Source organism: Staurois parvus, unplaced genomic scaffold (genome assembly GCF_062004578.1).
Source record: "Staurois parvus isolate SC_StPar_1 unplaced genomic scaffold, SC_StPar_1.0 ptg000175l, whole genome shotgun sequence".
In the NCBI taxonomy this organism is placed as follows: domain Eukaryota; kingdom Metazoa; phylum Chordata; class Amphibia; order Anura; family Ranidae; genus Staurois; species Staurois parvus.
The window spans coordinates 6,493,114-6,514,495 of NW_028317971.1; the positions used below are offsets into that span (position 1 = coordinate 6,493,114).

The 21,382-nt window shown below is 39.0% G+C and overlaps 1 long non-coding RNA gene across 1 annotated transcript in view; it reads left to right on the forward strand.

The window, feature by feature from the left end:
* The window catches only part of LOC149462390 (uncharacterized), a 169,817-nt gene that overhangs the window by 59,863 nt on the left and 88,572 nt on the right, over positions 1–21,382 (forward strand). Inside the window, exon 3 of the long non-coding RNA XR_016312655.1 lies at positions 13,537–13,664. This is a non-coding gene — a long non-coding RNA (uncharacterized LOC149462390). The remainder of the gene's footprint in view (positions 1–13,536; positions 13,665–21,382) is intronic.

Genomic DNA, 21,382 nt, shown 5'->3' on the forward strand with positions numbered 1-21,382 from the left:
TTTAGAACTCCACATCCTTCAACGGTTAAACATAACGCGTTGTACCGCACATACGATAAACTTTTATATTCTGCTATGTATCTTTATGGAGTTTCACTGCCCGCACGTAAAGTGGTACTAACCCCATGACCCTGCATTCACTATATCTTGTCTCCCACAGTACACAGAGCATGAAAATTATTTTTAGTAAATATAAACTGCTAAACACCTTTTCTCATCAGCAGTTAGAGCAGTCTTGTGACTTCTGTCAGTGTCCAGCAGAGCATTGGTTAGGAGGCTCCTTGTAGGAGGAGTTTTCATTCTACCCTGATTGTCCTGTGAAGCGGCATAACCCCTGACCCTCTGTCTGGACAGCACTGTCCAAAAAAAACCCCCCAAAACTCACAGCAATACACACAAAACTGAGTATGTACAACTTGCCCCCAAGGCTCTGTTCTATCAGTGGATTGATTGGGGACAGTAGAAGGAGAGGATCAGAGAAGACAGGATCAAACATCCTTTTTACACAATGCAGAGGATTAACCCGTTAGGTTCCACATTGAGTATAACAAGCATACTTTACTGCATATACAGACTGATTTTACTGTTGTGGGTTTAGTAACACTTTAAAGCAGAGGTCCAGTCGGAAATAAAAAAAAAAAAAAAAAGTCAGCAGCTATAAAAACTGTAGCTGCTGACTTTTAAAAAGACAGACACTCACCTGTCGTAGTACCGCACTATCCTCACACTGGCCCGGTTGAGCGTTTATCCTGTCTTAGCGCTGGAATCTTCAGTGTGGGCACCTTGCTGACAGCTTGGGACAGCCGGGTGCCCACTGCGCATGCACGAGTAGCTCTGAGCTTTGTGAATGGTCCCGTATACCTGTCATGTGTCCCAGAAGATTACGGTGAGGACAACTTCCGCTTCTGATTGCCTAGCGATCACAGTGGAAGTGGGAGCGGGTACTTGTCAAATTCGGGTACCCCCCGGTCCCCAAAGGTGCCTATCCTTACCAGGAAGCGGGAGACAAAGCCTTAAAGCAGAAATTCCCCTTTTGGGTAGACCTCAGCTTTAAGTGCTAGCCATGTTGTTTTCAACCTGGTACTTAAAAAAAAAAAAAAGCAAAAAACGTATTTCCTGCAACGCAATGTCATAATGTGCTAGTATGCATCGCATACTAGCACATTATGTGAAATTACCTTAAAAAAAATCCTCCAGTGGCACGCTGTCACCGCTGATAGGGCTTCCGGATATATGTGATCAGACACCATAGGAAGCAATGATATTTCACATGTCATTCGGATTGGATGCAGTTCAAACCACATTTAATCCGCATATATGTGAACGGGCACTTAAGCCACTCATCTAGTGTTGCCAATGGGCTTATGTCCGCTCTGAACTGGTCTTTCAAGCCCTCACGTGGCTGGAGTCACAGCTGGTGATATGTACAACACAATGGGAACTGTAGATCTGAATAGAGGCAAGATGGCACCCTCCTCAGAGGGGAGGAAGGTTTAGTTCAGCTTTACCTTGACTCTGTCAGAACATCTGAGTAAAGTAATACTATAAGAAATCAGTATATAGGTGTTGGAGGAGATTAAACTGTCTAAAGCAGCCTTTCTCAAGCTTTTCAACACAGAGGAACCCTTGAAATACATTTCCAGTCTCAGGGAACCCCTGCTAAAAATGACTATATCTACAACTCATGATACATTAGTATGATGGTCCGTGGGCAGAATGCTCCTTACACTTGTGGTCATTAGGAAGAATTACCCCTTTTACAGATCGCTAAAAAAAATCAATGATGTCAGTGGGAACTTATCTGAGATGAAGAAATTGCTTAAGTAACCCCTAGCAACTTCTGGTGGAACCCAAGGGTTCCATGGAACCATGGGTGAGAAACCCTGGTCTAAAGCAAGCCTGTGCTTCACTCATTTAGCCCGGTTTCACACCATTGCGGTGCGGGAAACGCTGCAAATCCTGTGCGTATACTGCACCGCATTGCAGTCGCTTCCTGTGCATGCAGTCTGGTGCGGGTGTAAGCGATAAGTTAATGACACTCCAAAACAGATCGCAAAACGTGATGCAATTTCCAGAAATTGCATCACATGGGTGAGAACACCCATGCAATGTGATTCAGGTGCGGATCTAAAAAAGGGCCCTGCACCTTTTTGGTGCGAATGTGATGCAGACCTTAGCGTATAATTCGTACAGGAATTTGGTGCGATTCCTGTGTGAAGTACATGCGATGTCCTGCTCTGCATAGTGTGAACCCGGGCTTAAAGCAGAGCAGCAGATTTGCTTAGGGGTCCATGCACACTGGCTTAAAAAAACACTGCTTCTAGAGGAGTTTAGCGTTTTGTCTGTTGAAGCAGTTAATGCTACCCTATGTGTACATAGAAGCATATTTCAAGCTCCGCGTTCAGAGGCAGAAAAATCCTTCTGTTTTGCGTTTTTTTGAGAGCAGTTTTTTGCAAGGAAAAAGAACAAAAACAAACGTGCCTAAATATGCCTAAATGGTACTAGGAAAAAAACGCTCAAAATTTGTGGGGTTTGTTTTTCTGCCATCAACACCGGCGTTTTTTTTTTTCCCAGCCAGTTTTCATGGACCCTAATAGGTAAATTATGCTTTCAAACATAGTAGTACACTTTCACCAGCAGCAAGATGGCCTTCTTCCTACTAGTAATTCCTGCTATTTACAAATGCCATACAAGTAGGAATGAAGCCCTACCAAATAACAAAGTGAGAAGGGCGTTTTTCACTTTTTGCTTTTAGCAGAAAACATTTTTTCATTTTGTTGGATTATGTACTTGGTTAATGTGCATACAAACACTTCACTTACATGGAATGAGAAGATAAAATTAGACTACCCAAGCTACCATAACAACTTTGTAAATAAACAAACCAAGAGAGTTCTAGGTAAATATGTTAGGTCCGCAGCTCAGTGGAAGTATGCGACGATAAAAAACATGCAAGATACTTATTAAACTGCTAACATTTTCATGGCAAATTGTCAGCTGAAGTCAGAGATGACATAAAAAAGCAGTACAGATTAATGTTAGAAAAACAGACCTTTTAAAATGAACATGAAATTGTTGGTATGTATCACGTGTTTTTTTTTTTTTTAATCAAATTGTTATGGCAACACAATCCCCTATGACGTACGTATATTAAAGTGACACTAAACTCTGGTTTAAAAAAAATATATGCTGAACTCAAAAATATAGCCTCCTCCAAATTTTTTATTTCTGCTATGATCCAGTTTCCTTAGAGGGAGGCTATGTTTGTTTTCTATGGTCCCATTGTATGTAGGAACGTAGTCACCCTCTCTTGCTCGCTTCTGAGATAGACTAGGGATCATAGACTATGGGATTTGTAGTGTTCTTAGAACAATGCTCACAACTGACAACAACTAACATACACTGCTTGTTCCAAACAAATGGATCTGGGGGTAGAGGTTGGAGTGCTCATTGATGACGTTACAAGGATGAAGAGAAACACAGTAAGAAACTATTTTATTAACCACTTTCCATCCGCCTTTTAGCAGATTTACTGCTACAGAGCAGACTTTCTGTGCAAAATCGTGTATATATAAATGGATGAGTGCCAGTACCTGTTGATCGCTGAGGAGACTGACAGAACACAGCTCTGCCTATGTAAACAAGGCAGAGCTGTGTTCTGTCAGCGGCGATCTCCTAGATTTTATTCAAGGAATAAAATCTAGCAGATTGCCTAGTAAAAACAGCGCACACACAGTACACATAAACACTGGATAGGCACACAATTAACCCCTTGATCACCTTAGATGTTTAATCCCTTCCCTGCCATTGTCATTGCTACAGTGTACAGTATATTTTTAGCACTGATCACTTTATTAGTGTCCCTGGTTCCCACAAAGTGTCAGTTAGTGTCAGACTGTCTGCTGCAATATCACAATCCCACTATAAGTCGCTGCCATTACTATTATTAAAAAAAAAACAAATTCCAGTGTATATATACCACTATTTGTAAATGCTATAACTTTTTTTGCACAAACCATTCAATATACACTTATTGTTGTGTTTTTTGTTTTTTTACCAAAAATGTGTAGCAGAATACATATTGGCCTAAATTTATGAAGAAATTCTATTTTTTTTTTTTTTTGGATATGTTTTATAACAGAAAGTAAAAACATTTTATTTTTTGTAAAACATGGAGGTGATCAAATACCACCAAACGAAAGCTCTATTTTTGGGGGAAAAAAATTACAAATGTCATTTATGTACAGCGTTGCATGACCGCACAATTGTCAGTTATAGTAATGTCTAAAAATGGCCTAGTCATTAAGAGGGCTGAATCTTCTGGACGATAAGAGGGTGATTGCACTGGTTGTGTCTGGATTACTTTTGGAGAATAAGGATATTTAACGTCACTTTAACTTTTACTTGTCTTTCGTAACGTAAGTAAAAAACATATCATTATTATTATTTTGATTCTGGGTTTATTTAATGCCAAGAGTTTGTGCAGCAATTTGCAAACTAAAGGGAGACAGTACAGTCACTGGACATGTATAGATTATTTATAGAGTATAAGGATAATGTTTAGTGTCACTTTAAGTTTCACTTGTTTTTGGTAGCTTAAATAAAAATCATGTATAATTACATATTTACATACTTAGTCTGGCTGAAAAAAGACAAAAGTCCATCCGTTCAACCATTAAAAAAAAAAAAATGTAATAATTGTATTATTTAATTCTGGGTATATGTAAAGCCAACAGTTTGTGCTGTTTCCCTTAAGATTGTAAATAGCTTCACAGTCACTGGACGTGTATGGGATATTTATGGAGAATAAGTATATTCTTTAGTGTCATTTTAACTTTCACTTGCCTTTGGTAAGTTAAGTAAAAAACATGCATCTTTGGTATTATTTTAATTCTGGGTGTATATAACGGCAAGAGTTTATGCAGTTATTTACAAACTAAAGGGAGACAGTACAGTCACTGGACGTGTATGGATTATTTTATGGAGAATCAGGATATTGTTTAGTATCACTTTTACTGGTCTTTGGTAACCTAATTAACAAACTTGTACAGTATCACTGTTTTAATTCTGGGTCTATAGAACGCCAACAATTTGTGCAGCGATATACAAAATAGAGATTGTACAGTCACATACTAATTCAATACAAGAGGATTAGGAGTGCCATGCTCATAAGAGTTTTTTAATTGATAAGTAAGGGGCCTCTCGAATTGCCTGTCCCTGAAATACTTTTCTTTTATATAAAATTCATTACAGAAGCAGGTTGCATTGTACACTCCAGGATTTGTATGAATTTGTAAAGTATTGGTAACCAACGTGTAGCTCTTTTGGTACCTAGCACCTTTTACAATTGAAGAAATGTATGTGCCTTGACGAAGAGTGCCTGTTGCAACATCAACTACAAGGGGAAGGCAAAGAGGAAGCATGTCGATTTAAATCAGGTGCCCAAGAGTTTCTAGTTCTACGGGCTTCAGAACCAATTTAGAGACACCATTTAGTCACCATATAATATCTTATCACTCTGAAAGTGATAGAAACAGAGGGGAGAAACCATTGTATTTGTGGAGGTGTTCATGGTTAACCTGTGCTTTGCAGGTATAGATACGTAGAGCATTTTAAATGAATGGTGCAATGCTAACCTTTAAAGGGAAGTTCTATTGATTTTTCAGTGAGCTCAGATTTTAAGCTATCATTGCAGTATTTACCTTTTTAAAGTCATTTTTTTAGTTGACCTTCGCATTTTTTCATGTTTTCTTTTTATTATTATATTTAATATATCAATTAGCAGATTAGTCTCCAAAATGAGTATTTACTCAGCAATCACTCTGCCTTTTCAGTTTTTGCAACTGTTGCGATAAAATATCAGCCACCAAGGGAGTGTATTGTTTTTAACGAGTCATCTGAATCATAGACCTGTCTGTGAGATGGATCAGTAAAGCAGAACTATTGTCTAGCACTTTAAAGGATGAAGTACAGTTCACATATGTAATGAGCAAATATGGTTGGCCCCATGTGCATATATAATTCCTAACTACATAATTTCTAGGTAGACAAGGTTTTCTTACTCTTACAGTACAGAACACAAGACTTTGTCTTAACTATAGCAGCTATCTTCAGGTGATTGGATACTGGCAAGAAAAGCTGCAGGAACATCTTCTCTATGATCCCTCCCATTCTCATCTAGCTTCAGTTTTTTTGTTAGTGTCCTTCGATGATGGACTTCTCTCTACCAAGTTAAACTTGTCTCCCTTTTTATGGAAGTTTTTTTCTTCAAGATTCACCTATCAAGCTCTAGCTGCTTCATCACCACTGCTGCTCACTTTTGCAGTTTTCTGGATCCGTTGCCTCCTTAGTTGAGCCTTGAGAGACCATATCTTGAGCACACCTGGAAGATGTGCAACTGACCTGTAATGTTGCTTTAGGCACTAGTTTTTGTGTGGGTGTTCGCTTTTGAAACGTGTTGCACCATGGTTAGGTTAGCCACAGAATATTATACAGGTACAGGACCGAGCTCCATGCACTTTTGAAGCCCTGTCTTTGAAGACCTCTTAAAGTGGAGTTCCACTCAACCTATCAAAAAATAAAAGTCAGCAGCTACAAAAATCTGTAACTGCTGACTTTTACAAAAACAGCCACTTGCCTGTCCCTCTGTCATGTGGTGTGTCCCCCGCAGCTCGTTTCACCGACTGTCCTGTATTCCAGGAGATAGCTTGCTGCTTCACAGCCAGGTACCCACTGTGCATGCGCAAGTAGCATTGTGCTTCGTGAATGGTCCTGTAGTCTTCTGGGACCTGTCACGTGTCCCAAAAGACTACAGGGAGGGAAGGAGATCGCCTAGGTGATCGGACCAGAAGTGGGTGCGGGTACCTGTCAAATTCGGGTACCCGCTCCCCAAAGGTGCCAATCCTTAATGGGAGCGGGGGAGCAGTCCTTAAAGTGGAACTTCCCTTTGTGGGTGGAGCTCCGTTTTAAGGAGTATACCCAATGGTAGGGCGACATTTATTTATTTTAGGTACTTATGTAAATCGCTGTGTAAATTGATGGCGCTGTATATGTATTATTCATTCACATCAGTTTCTACCCTGAAGGAGCTTGCAGTCTAAGGTCCTTAACGCACATTTATACATACACATACTAGGTCCAGTTTAGACAGGAGCCAAATAACCTACCGGCATGTCTTTGGAGTGTGAGGAAACCAAAGTACCTGGAGGAAACCCACGCAGGCACAGGAAGAACATACAAACTCTGTGCAGGTAGTGCCATGGTTGGGATACAAATCGACAACCCTAGTGCTGCCAGGGGGAAGTGCTAACCACTTAGCCACTGTGCTTCCCCTTCATCTTATCACGCATGCCCCACCTGTGCTTTGCCACTTTGATTTTGGCTCAATAAAGCATTAAAATGTGTTACATGCCTTTGTATGGGATACAGTAAACACATTGGCGGTATCCCTGCCCTCTGCACTTTCTAGTGTGTTTTCTTTTGGCATCCTTGCTTTCCTGTGCTACTGCCAGCTCCTCATGAGGCCCACCCAGTAACATTGTAGCAAGAAGCTTCTAAGTGGTGTGTGAGTAGCAGGGTTGGCAGTGGCTCACTGTGTACTTGGTATAGTAGCCTATGGTGACCTAGTCACAAATAACAATTGACACATCTTGATCTGCAGTGACCTGTGAGTGAGCTTGTTGGTAATGTTTCACTCTTTACTATTGTACAGCGACCTATGGGGACCTTGTTATTTATGGCCACTAACCTTTCTGCTCTGCAGTGGTTTGGGAGTACCCCTTCTTGGCAATGTCTCATTGTGTACTGTTTATAGTCATTATGGCCATTAACCCAACTGTTCTGCAATGGGTCTATCACCTTGTTGGCAGTGTCTCACAGCCTATGGTGACCTAGTCATGCAGGGCCATAAAGTCCTCCTGCTTTGCAGTGGTTTGTGAGCTACGCATGTGGGTAATGTCTCACTGTATACGGTTTGTACTGTAGGCTACAGTGGCCTTTATGGGCTTGATTTGACTTTTGCATACTGTTTTGTACAACAGCTTAGGGTGCCTCGGCCACAAACAACCTTTAACTTCTCCAGCTCGCAGGTTGGCTCGTACATTCATTTTGCAAGTTCTGTCTGCTTTCCTTGCTATTTTGTGTTGCAACCTAAGATGTCGCAATTGGCCTTCATTTTTACAGGTGGTTTATTCGTTCCTAATAGCGTGCTTACTGTTTGTATGCCACTATAGGATTACCTAGTCTTGCTGGGCTGTTACCCCCTACTGCTTTGTAGTTGGTCTGTGAGTCACTTTAACTGTTCTTATCATACTTGGGGGGGCATTGTAGAATGATCTTTGGTGCCCTGGCAATGGGTGAACCTTACTCCTCCCTTGTAGAAAGTCCTAGGGTGATCTAGTTTTACTCAATCATCTATCCAAGGCAATGTGCTGAGAGGCTGATCCAGCTGTCCATCAGGTATCTAGGTGGATCTCAACATTATTGTCTGGATTTTTCCAGAGCCTGAAGCAGTTCTGTGATGTCAGCTAACCAGGGCTTTAGCCCACTGTTAGCTGATCCTGAGCCACAGGAGAGCACAGGTAAGTGCAGTCTTGTGAAAAAACATTAAACAGTGCAAATCACCACCTTGACTCAATAAATGAGTTAAATATTACATAATAAAAAAACTCGAAAAAATACAATTGTGATTAAAGTGTCCCCAAAAAAAATATTCATATTAAAGTGTCCAAATAAATAAAAGAGAGTCCTTTCTCCCAAGTAAACAAAAAAATTATGCTTCCACCATCCACCAGTGAGAAAACAACATGAACCGCACTCACCAGATGATGGCCGGTCTGCCGTCCTGACGTTCCGCGTCATTTCCGGTGAGTGGAACGCATGCTGAGCGGTGCGTTCCAAGCGGCCATCTTGGTCATTGTTAGATGTGTATCCTGTCATCCTTTTGCTGAACCAGGCTGTGAGGTCTCTGATATGGGATGTGGAAGCTGTGGAATCTGTGTTAGTCTATGGAGGCAATTAAACTGATGCTTCTAATTATCATGAGAAATGTGAGTGGTCTGGCAATTTTTACTTAATATTGCACAAATTACCAGCAGTATTACACTATTATATATTCTTTTCCTTGTACTGCTGTGGAGTTTGGTGAGAGGAGAAGGCAGGAGCGAGTGAAGGAGTACCCTTAATCCTATGGTGGAAAGGAGTCCTTGTAGGTCTTAAAGAGGGCTTAGGAGCCCAAAATATCCTAAAAGGCGCAATACTCACCATCATCTGGTGAGTGCGGTTGATGTTGTTTTCTCACCGGTGGAAGCATAATTTTTTCGTTTACTTGGGAGAAAGGACTTTCTTTTATTTATTCATATTTATTTGGACACTTTAATATGAAAATTATTTTTTTTGGGGACACTTTAATCACAACTAAAGTTTTTCGCATTTTTTTATTATGTAATATTCAACTCATTTATTGAGTCAAGGTGGTGATTTGCACTGCTTAATGTTTTTTCATCATTTTGGTTTAATTTACCTGTGCGCAGCAGCAATCTATAACCTGGGTGTACCTTTTGAGGGTGTTCCTTTGCGCTGGGGTTTGTTGTATATTTAAGTGCAGTCTTGTGACCCACAAGAGAAGCATGGCTTAAAAAGCTTTGGCCATACTTCTCTTTTAAAGGGTTTGCATCTAAACTCTATCTTGAATTTGGAAATTACCACTTCAAGCTGTGAGCATGTTTTTGGACTAGTATATAAATTAACAATGTTCCACTAGGAAATTGGTTGCCAGACACCATACTTAAATGTTTATTTACAGAAAATCATACACTCACCGGCCACTTTATTAGGTAAACCTGTTCAATTGCTTGGTAACACAAATTTGCTAATTTGGCAATCACATGGCAGCAACTCAATGCATTTAGACATCTAGACGTGGTGAAGACAACTTGCTGAAATTAACCAAACATCAGAATGGAGAAGAAAAGGGATTTATGTAACTTTGAATGTGGCATGGTTTTTGGTGCCAGACAGGCTGGTCTGAATATTTCTAAAACTGCTGATCTACTGGGATTTTCACACAGAGCCATCTCTAGGTTTTACAGAGAATGGTCTAAAAAAGAGAAAATATCCAGTGAGCTGCAAGTGTGTGGATGAAAATGCCTTGTTAGAGGAGAATGGACAAACTGGTTTGAGATGATAGGCATGCTATCATATCAGTATGGACCAAAATCATTGAGGAATGTTTCCAATGCCTTGCTGAATCTATGCCACAAGAATTAAGGCAAAAGGGGGTCCAACCTGGTACTAGCAAGGTGTACCTTATAAAGTGGGCAGTGAGTGTATGTAATATGGAACTAAAATTCTAAAAACATAAGTTTAAAATATATTTAGAGGTGGAACCATACAGGAAGTATACTTTTGTGTGCTATTGTTAAAGTGAAAAGCTGGCATGTTATGATCATTAATAAATGTTCAGTAATTTCACAGTCAGCCTGTCCTCAGCCCAAAATGGATGATACTGTAAATGCATTAAGTTCCAAACCGCAGTGAAACAAATTTTACTGCAATGCAAAATGTGAACATTCCTGAAGGAATATGGAAATTTAAAATGCATTTCTGATTTTTTTTTTTTTTTCCATTCATGGTTATTTTGTTTATATGATTAGCAGTACTTCACCATATATCGATTGCCCAACAAGGAATGTGTAGCCTTTGGTTTTGCAGTCTGGAGAGAGAGCGAGAGATAATGATAATGAGGAGGGGGAAAAGGACAGAACATTCCCAACCTGTGTTTCTCTACTGAGCACAACGTAATGGCTACTTTCCAAGAGCCTTGTGGACATAGGCCAATTTTCCATGCCATCACACAACAACAGTGTGTAATCTGAGTTTTTTTGCTTTGAAAACAGAACTGACTGTGTCTAAAGTTTAGATGCTCTGAAAATAGAATAATTTAATTATAGTTGTTAATTGTCAGATTATTATTTAATTTGGGTACATGCATGGATTAATATATGACAGTCAATCTGTCTTATTTTCTTTGGAAAGGGGGAGAAGGAAATCAATTGTACAAATACATGTTGACCCCCCATTCTAATTGATGGCAAAGGGTTTGGCCCTCATTTATCAAGGTGAAAAAATAAGAACTATCCGTGTTGTCCTGTAGCAATCAGTTGAATTGTAACTGACATTTTTTCAATGCAGTGTTTAAAAAAAAAAAAAAAGGAAGAATAAAGTAAAATAGCTACAATAAGATTCATTGATAAATATGTAAATGTTTCTGGAGATCCTTGGAACAGAATACATGTAGAAAAATTTCATAGAGAAAACTACCAAGTTTATATATTGACCCCTGTAAAGCTTGGGATACTTTTTCTATGCAGTGCTAACAATTGTTTGTTAGTAGCTCTTGCACGTAGTTTAACCATTACAATTTTAGGTTTGTTACATATTTTTCTTTTACAATTTTAGGTTTGTTACATATTTTTCTTCTATGTATCATTAAAATTTACACTTTAAGAAATATTATAGTACTTATTGTTCAGCTTAATGAAATGCTGCATATGAATAACTCCTATTTACCATTTGCAGATGGTGCAGGGAAGTGGGTTTTTCAGTAGCTTTGCTTATTCATTTTAGTACTAGGCTGTGAATAATGGGCTGTGATTTAATCAGCTTTTTAGAACAAACATTTGCATGAACAGAGGATGGACTCCACCAGCCAGATAGCTTGCACTTTCAGAAATCATCAGCGGGTTCTCTCTGTACTGGTTTAATTTATAGAGACCAAGGGGTTGATTTACTAAAGCTTACAAAATCTGGTGCAGCTCTGCATAAAAACCAATTGGCTCCCAGGTTTTATTATCAAAGCTTAATGAAACAAGCTGATGTTAGAAGTGGATTGGCTGCCATGCTCCGCTGCACCAGATTTTGCATTCTCCAGTTTTATTGAATTAACCCCCTAGTGTCATTACCTTCACTTTGTTGAACCACAGTTGTCTCCATTGATGGGTATTTAGCACTTCCAGGATTATCAGTTGTCTGTATCCCCTGCTGCATGGTGTGGTTTCCTCTGCTCACCTCCAGATCACTGTGGTGTCCTGTAGTGATGTATAGGTCAGAGGATTAAACCACAGCGCACAGCGGGAGACACAGACAACTTTCTCCTGCAAGTGTTGAATACCAAAGATCCTAAAGGGGCTTAGGGTTTACCAATGTAGGAGACAATGGGCACAGTTGAATGTATAGAAAATAGAAAACATGGTCTGCCTGAAAGGTAGGCATAATACATCTGCTTTGTAGGAGACCGTGGTTAAGATTTGTGTTGGGGGTGAAAACAGTGTGGCTTTATCAAGCTGTTATGCTACTGGCTGAATGTTATGTTCACCATTTGTCTATAAACTCTACAAAGATTCTAGGAAGTCAGCAGTTTCTAAGATGGTAAAACCACTACATCTGACACCAACAACCATCCCACAGTCAGTATCTGTTAGATCAAACATTTTTACCATTCTAGTGTTTGTAAAAGAGTTTCAAGACTATGTAAACCCAACATTTCATATTCCTGATGTGTACCTGCTGTACCATGTACTTGTATGAAATTGTATCCTGTTCTTTGCTTCCTTTGTGTGAAATCCCTGGCAGGAGCCAGTCCTTCTGCTTTCCTATTAAAAACTGACCATACTGGGCAGGAGAGCACACAGTTCTCTAGCTGTGTTGGGAACTCAGCCTGCTCTCCTACAGTGATCAGGCTTGTGCTGAAACACCCCCTCCCCCGCACAGTCTTTCTCTTGGAAGGTTAGTGTGCTGCTGTTTCGCCTACCCCAGCCCCTTATGTAGCTGAGAACAGTGGAAATGTAATCATTTACAAACAAGTATATCTATACACAAATGTTTTACCTTTCATTTCTATTTGAAAATGGACTGGTTTACAAGGTTGAGGATGTTTACAATCCCTTTAAACTTTAGGCCACATCTGCATGATTTCAGTATGTGTTTGTAGCTCCATGATTCACTATTTATCCATTTGTTTTGAGCAAGTGTAACTAGTTTAGTGACCGCTTGGTGTAGCTACACTTGGGGGTGGGGGGGGTCTATTTATAAAACATTTGTTGGGTGAATGTCATACACATTGGTGCAAGCTACATAATTTTTGTACAAGATGTCTTTAATTCCTATAATTGTCCGCTCAATATGGTTGACAAATGGTAATATAATTTGCTGCATTTTGGCCACTAGATGGGGCTGACAATCATAGCAATTATTCTATTACATTAATTACAGCCAAATTCCGTGCATTCTGCATGATTGTGTGCCACATTTGTCCAATGAATTATTTATAAATATACTCTTGATGTTTATTATATAAGTTTCCATTCTAAAAAGCCTGAGTAGCTTGCAGGGGGTTAGATTTGCTCTTTTCATGTGCAAGTCCTTCATCCCGCCATGTAAACGCATAACCTTTGCAGGATCCATTTACGTATATTTCCTTTTTTTCCATTTAGTGTACTATAGAGTTGCTGTACGGTAATGATTTTCATTATGTTGCAGGCACATAGCACATTCCATCTCCTTTATGAGTACCATCACAAGCAAAAGCAAATGTGGAGATCATCTGTCTTCTATGGCACAGTTACAGCATTATCCGTATAGAATATATAAGAACACCTTTTATAATGGTAAGCATTTCTATTTATTGCCCTTTCTTGGATTCTTTATAAATGTGCCTTTTTGAAATTGCTGTACTGTCATTGTAATACTTAGGCAAACTAATACACCATTAGAATATGATTCAGAGGTCATTTTCTTCAGTTCATATGCAATCTAAAAGTTATGACTAGTTTAAGCATTTGTTCTTTGTTTCTTTTCTTCGTTCCTAATGCTGTAAATGAGAGGTGTCTCATTTTGATATAATATATTCTTTATTGAAAGTGCATTTTAGAAAACTGCTCCAAAGATGTGGGAGTCAAATTACTAAGAGTACATTTTCCACATGCAATGATCTCAGGTTTACTCCAAACACCCAATACTGTACATGGCAATATAAAACTAAGGGAACTTTCCCTGAGCTCCGTTGGATGTTTGACCTACAAAGAAAGTAGCTGGGAGAGTGAAAAAATGTTCTCCTTTTAAGAAAGTGGTGGTAAAAAGACTGGTTACCAACCTGTTCATTCCACTATGACCCCCCCCCCCCCCACCTCATCCCAGTGCAACTGCAAATGTAAATAAACCCCAAAAAAATAAGCAGTGGCAGCTTTCTGTTAGGATTTATCTTGAATTTGGCAATTATTTTTCATTTAAGCCTGAAGCTTTTTTTTTTGGGAGGGGGAGGGGGGACTATAGCAAACCCCCTGGTTACATGTACTAGTGTGTATCCTATGTCCTTTGGGCTGCTGCTTCATGCCACGTTCATAGCCACTGAATATTGCCCTGGGCACCTATTTCTGGTGCTGATCATTTTGTACCAGTTCCCTGCCCTCTCTGCAAGTAAGAGACCTTGTGCTGCTATTCTCCCACCATGCAAGGCATTCTGTAAATGGAGATCCTGTGATTCGTCCACTTCTCCTCTATACACCTCCATATAACTGAATATACTTGAGATAAAGATTTTTATTATAAGAAGAGCTCCCTGTTCGGTAATTCCATAGAAAAATCCCAACTTGCACTCATAAGCCTTTTCTAGTCCGATTTGACATCTGTAAAACCGCCGTGTGGGATTTCCCCCCACTCGATCAACGCTGCAGGCTGTAGCTTGCAACACTGATTAGTGTATTCTGATGGAAGGGAAGTCCCACATGGTCAGAATACAAACAATTAGCAGGGAGCATCAGTTTTTTCAATCGAACAACTGGTTGAACGAAAAAAAAAAAAAAAACAGTATCATCTGTGGGCTGCCTAAGCACAGCAATGTGCAAGAAAGAGAATTCACTTGGCTGCATATGGTAAAAGTTAGCATTTTTTTTTTTAAAAAAGGTTTTATTTATTTAACCTGATGGTTATTTGCTCTCTGTAAGTTTGCTTTAAGGTATCTTATGTTTGAAGGGTAGTATGTTTTAAATGCAAGCAATGCAAGTACCTTAATTTGGCCTGGTGTCAGCATTTTACAGAGCCTGTACAGCAAGGCTGGAGTGTGAGAGGAGAAGCCAGTTAGTTCATGTGCTAACAAGAAGAGAAAGCAGAGTGACAGAGAAATAAGTTTAGCATTGTGCTGCTTCTCCTTTCATTGTCCAGTCACAGGCTGGAGCGGATCCAGGACAATCTGGGCTCAGGCAGTGGGTGAATGATGCTGATCATTAAACTGAGGACGTCTAGGGAGAGACAAAAAAGTACTTTTGAGGGAAATCTCTGGGTTGAAAGTAAAAATTAAAGAATATCAGGTGGTGCTTTGCTTTAAAACCACATGTAGGGCAAAGCAACATGTTCTCTTTAATGGTATCCCCAGTAGCAGCACATACTCTCCTTTCTTTCACTCCGTTTGGACTTTTTGAGGAAGAGAAGTTGCCCAGGAATTCTGAGTATTGGGGCAACATGTGACCCTCTCCTCACCAGTTGACAGCTACAAATCACAATATGGAGATGTTTGTTTAATACAGGTACAGTTGTGTTCAAAATAATAGCAGTGTGTTGAAAAAAGTGAATAAAGCTCAAAATCCTTCTAATAGCTTTTATTTCCATACACACAAATGCATTGGGAACACTACACATTCTATTCCAAATCAAAACATGAAGAAAAATATATCAAATTTGTGTTGTTCCTCTAACAAAATTGAAGAAAAGTGAATATTAGACTGTTCAAAAAAATAGCAGTGTTTGTATTCTTCTTTACAAACTCAAACATTCACTATATAAACTGAAAAATGTTTGAAGATTTTGCTTTCCTTTGAATCACTTAATTAATATTTCGTTGTATAAGCACTGTTTCTGAGAACTGCTGTACATCTGTGTTGCATGGAGTCAACCAACTTCTGGCACCTGTGAACAGGTTTTTCCAGCCCAGGATGATTGGACTACATTCCACAGTTCTCTATTTCTTGGTTTTGCCTCAGAAACTCCATTTTTGATGTCACCCCACAAGTTTTCTATTGGATTAAGATCCGGGGATTGGGCTGGCCACTCCATGACGTCAATCTTGTTGGTCTGGAACCAAGATGTTGCACGTTTACTGGTGTGTTTTGGGGTCGTTGTCTTGTTGGAACACCCATTTCAAGGGCATTTCATAAGGCAGCATGACCTCTTCAAGTATTCTGATGTATTCAAACTGAGCCATGATCCCTGGTATGCGATAAATAGGCCCAACACCGTAGTATGAGAAACATCCCCATATCATGATGCTTACCCAAACATGCTTCACTGTCTTCACAGTGTACTGTGGCTTGAATTCAGTGTTTGGGGGTCGCCTGACAAACTGTCTTCGCCACTAGACCCAAAAAGAACAATCTTACTTTCATCAGTCCACAAAATGTTGCACCATTTTTCTTTAGGCCAGTCAATGTGCTCTTTGGCACATTGTAACCTCTTCAGCACATGTCTTTTTTTCAACAGTGGGACTTTGTGGGGGCTTCTTGCAGATAGCTTGGCTTCACATAGGCGTCTTCTAATTGTAACAGTACTCACAGGTAACTTTAGACCTTCTTTGATCTTCCTGGAGCTGATTGTTGGCCGAGTCCTTGCCATTTCGGCTATTCTATCCATTCGAATGGTAGTTTTTCGCTTTCTTCCACGTCTTTCAGGTTTTGGTTGCCGTTTTAAAGCATTTACGATCATTTTAGCTGAGCAGCCTATCATTTTCTGCACTTCTTTATATGTTTTACCCTCTCCAATCAACTTTTTAATCAAGTTATGCTGTTCTTCTGAACAATGTCTGGAACGACCCATTTTCCTCAGAATTTCAGAGAGAAATACACTGTAACTGGCATGTACAACATTTGCTGCCTTCCTTCCTTTAATAAGGGCAATAATTGCCACCTGTTTTTCACAGAATGAATGACCTCACTAATAGAACTCCACACTGCTATTATTTTGAACCCCTTTCAATTAGTGATTCAATTACACAGAATCAGCAGCATGCATGTCATGACTGTTGGGTCTGTTGGATTTCTATTACTCTACTACACCTGCTAGTAAATTATTTGCCATGTAGAAATATAATTTCTACCAAAAACAGTGACTGATCAAGTTAGTGATGTCTGACTGCTATTATTTTGAACACAACTGTATATAGTGCTTGCAAACGTACACAGCACTTCACATACTTTAACTACATTTTTAATATTGTATTCACATCTATCCCTGTCTATGAAGTGCTTACAATCTAAGGTCCCTATCATGCTTGCATACATTTTTATACTTGGAACATTTTATATGGGGAATTAACCTACTGATATAGGTCAACCCACACATGGAGAACATGCAAACTCCTAGTAGAGTCCTTGTTGGAATTCAAGCTGAGGAACCTAGTGTTTCAAGGCAGAAGTGCTAACCACTAAGCCATTATGATTAATCAGGTCTTCCTGTCTTTCCTCCTGTTGGGTGGAAGGAGCAGCACAAGTAAATGGGAGGCGAGTATAATCAGGTGGTTGGGTTACCTGAAAAGGCAAAGCATGACCTTAATCACATTACCAGCATTGGGGCTGATATATAAATGGAGCAAATTGTGAATAAGACAAAGAAATCCGATATCTTGTTTTAATTGTCAAATTAAACTTCTAGTTTTAGCTCTATAGACTAGAATAATCCAGCATTTTACAACACACATTTTAATGGCAGGCATGTAATAATGCAAAGTACAAGTCTAGAGTAAAGCAGTACTTTGCTGGCACAGATGGCATTGCCAGTTGAATAGCAGGTGCAATCTACAATAAAACAGACCGCTGTGGGACCAGTTTGTGAAACATAAACTTTTTGTGTTAAAACTTAAAAAGTGCCACCATTAATATTCATACATGCTGCTTTAGTGTTATGCCCAGTCTTTACAGTTGCCCTGTGTTATGGTGTCATAAAGCAACTTTTCTATAGCCTTCCTGGCGGGGATGGAAAAAATGCTAATGCTCCGTAAATATTCAGTATCTCCTTGTTCCTAGGTGCCCATATATACATAAGCAAAATATCATCTTTTCTTATGAGGACTTTATCATTGCTTAACAGGTTTATAACCTGCAGGTGTCAGATTGCAGCGGCTTGGTAATGCTGACAATGACAGGTTAATAATAACAGTTAATACATTGTGTAGGTAATGTGATGCTAAAGCCAAATTACGTACATGATTACATTACTTTTTCCTATGTTATCTTAAAGTGAACTGGCTTAAAACATTTCTTTGGTAACAACAGTGCTGATGTGTAGGTATCTTTTTAACTATCTTTTGGTGTGGTTGTGAAAAGGGAATACGGATACGTTGCACAAGCATAGGCTAAATAGGTACAATCTGTACATTAAAAAAAAAAAAAAAAAAAAATATATATATATATATATATATATATATATATATATATATATATATATATATATATATATATAATGTTTTAAATGAATTCAATTATATATTTCCATACGTATCAAAATTTCTCTCCCTATAAAACAGGGGTCTCCAAACTGCGGCCCAAGGGATGGATATGGTCCTCTGCTACCCTTTATCCGGCCCTTGGGGCACTATTCCTCCCACTGAAACCAACAATGGGGCAGCACTTCTTCCATTAAAAGCAATGATGGTGTACTATTGTTCCCACTAATACCAATGATGGGGCACTACTCCTACTTACCATCAACCCTGTGGCCATGTTTATTCTCACTGATGCTGGGGCGAGGACATTTGCTATCCTTGCTGATCCTAATCCGGCCCTTCTAAAGTCTGAAGGACAGTATACCAATCCTTTGTTTGAAAATTTTGGAGACCCCTGCTATAAAAGAATGTGTCTGGAAACTTTGCATGTTACAGAAATGGCTGGCTACTCACTTTTTAAAAGATTGGTCTAGCCTTAATATAAAATTTGGCCTTCCCCATATGATGGTATCAAGGTGCAGGTTGATTTATTAATTTAATAATAAAAGCAGATATTTTAATGACTGAACTTGAATATACTTTGCCATAAATGTTATGTGAAGGTTGATCGTCAGCCTCCACCATATGTGACCCTGTCTTTCCACTGTGTAGACACCACTACAGTCTAATGTGGTTTAAGTAAAAATGTCAGCATTACCATGACCCAGTTGAAGCAAATGCATGTTTCACTAGCTCTAATTGTCATTCAAATAATTAGAAAATATTCTGTACTGTTAAATTTAGTAAATTGTAAAAAAATTACAGTTGCCCTGTGTTATGGACAACTGTAAAATTGACCCCAATGCCCCCAAACACAATGTTTGGGGGCATTCGGTTCTATTTCAGTTTACAGTATTGGGGTATTGGGGGTTTTTGCAGTTCACTATAGTAATATCTCATTTTCTGGCATTTGAACTATTGCTATTAATTTCCTTGTTTACCTATATGACTGATCTAATACAAACCATACAAATTGTCTGCTTATTACTATGATTCTGCCTTTTATTTTAAAAGAGAAGTATGGGTTAAGTAAAAATAAAAAACTTGCTTAGGTGGATGCAGCATCAATCTCATGCTGCATTTCTCCCCTGCCGGCTCTAAGACTGAGAACTGAGTGATCCAATACTCAGTATAGCCGCCCTCTAAAATGTACCCCAAAAAATACCCAAAATTAATTTAGGAGAAAGGTTAAGAAATATATACTTACCTTTACACCCCAGCTTTTATCTGTGGTGGAAGTGAAAACATAGTAAACCTATAAGCTAACTATAACATGTTTTTTAATAAAGGGAATAAGTAGTGTTTTTCAAGATTTTTTTATAGATATGTACTGTAATATCTATAAATAAATATATTGGTGTAGGTCTATTGCATAATTTAAAACCAAAAATATAAACCACAATAATAATGTTATATGAATACATATAGTGATGAATCCAAAGTGATCTGATCCTCTAGGGATCTAAATGTGACACACCTACACGTGACACCGAAAACGTGAAAAACAAAAAGGTCCCAATTAGACCCAATATAGTGAAAAATGACAAATTAACACAAACAAAAAACCCCAAATCCCTAATTGGGATAGATGGCTTAAAATAACTCAAATAAAATAAACCTAGTGCCACATACAGTGAATCCCTGGAAAAGGGGGATATTCCTCCTAAATAAAGTGATACGTGCTCAAACAACACAAGAAGCAAACCACAAATAAAAACATACACATGTAAAAAACTTCACCCTATCAATAAGCACATATAAAGTTATACAATCTAATATGAATAAAAATACTGTATAGTGAAATATATATAAATATATAAAAAGTCCAACAAAGTGCAAATCAGCAAAGTGATCCAAAGATTCAAAACCATGCAGGTGATGCGATGAATGTGCGTTCAAGCCAATGATATAAATCCTTAAATGGCTAGATTACCCCCTCACCTCCTTACCGCGACCCACTGGGCCAACGCACCTATGGGATCACACCAGGATCCTTCACAGTCAAATTATCCTCAGTGGATGGTATCCATAGAAATTCCTGTCAATGGTGGCACTTATACATCACAGGCTCCCCTCCAGATATAGGTACCGCAATATAGCCAACTCACATATGGATCATAATAACAAAAGAGAAAGATCCTCCATAGTGTCATACCATTTATTAGATGTAAAAAAGCAAAGAAAACACCAATTGCCCACTCGATAACAGATGAAGTTAATCCTGCATGGGTTTCAGGTGTGCCAAGATGGCGTCCATGCCAGAACTACGTCACCGCGTACCAAAACTGTAATAGCTTTGCATTCAGCATTATCAGCATGTTCCCCAAGTAATGTGCGTTAAAACCTTGTTTCTAGTGTAGGGTTATGGGTTCAGCAATGCTTGCATAATACGTATACAAGCTGTGCAGGTATTCTACTTTGTTGCCCTTGCTCTCAGTGCAAGCCTATTGGTCTGGTTAGGTGTATTTAAAGCAGTGGATTCCATGTGCAGCTAACGTATATTTGTTGGTGGGTCATGAAAGAATTGCTGATAGGTATCTGTTACAATAGCTCAATATGTTCACAGTGACATTATTTTCCCATGCCATGCTGTCATGCCCGGTATTTTCCATGTCTTGAAGTGGTAGGTGTGTGAATGGTGTCAGTACTGATTTTGGTCTCTGCGATGATGGAAAGTCTGTATGATACGGTACCTGAATTTAAAACATGTATTTTATTGTGATCACCATCATCAGTTTTTTATCAATTTTTGTTAAATATTTTAGAATATGCAGTACGTAGCAATAGGGAACCCTTCTTATTTGGCATTTTTGCGGCTGTAGCTTCTGCTTTAACAATCTTAGTTTGAATACAAAGGCT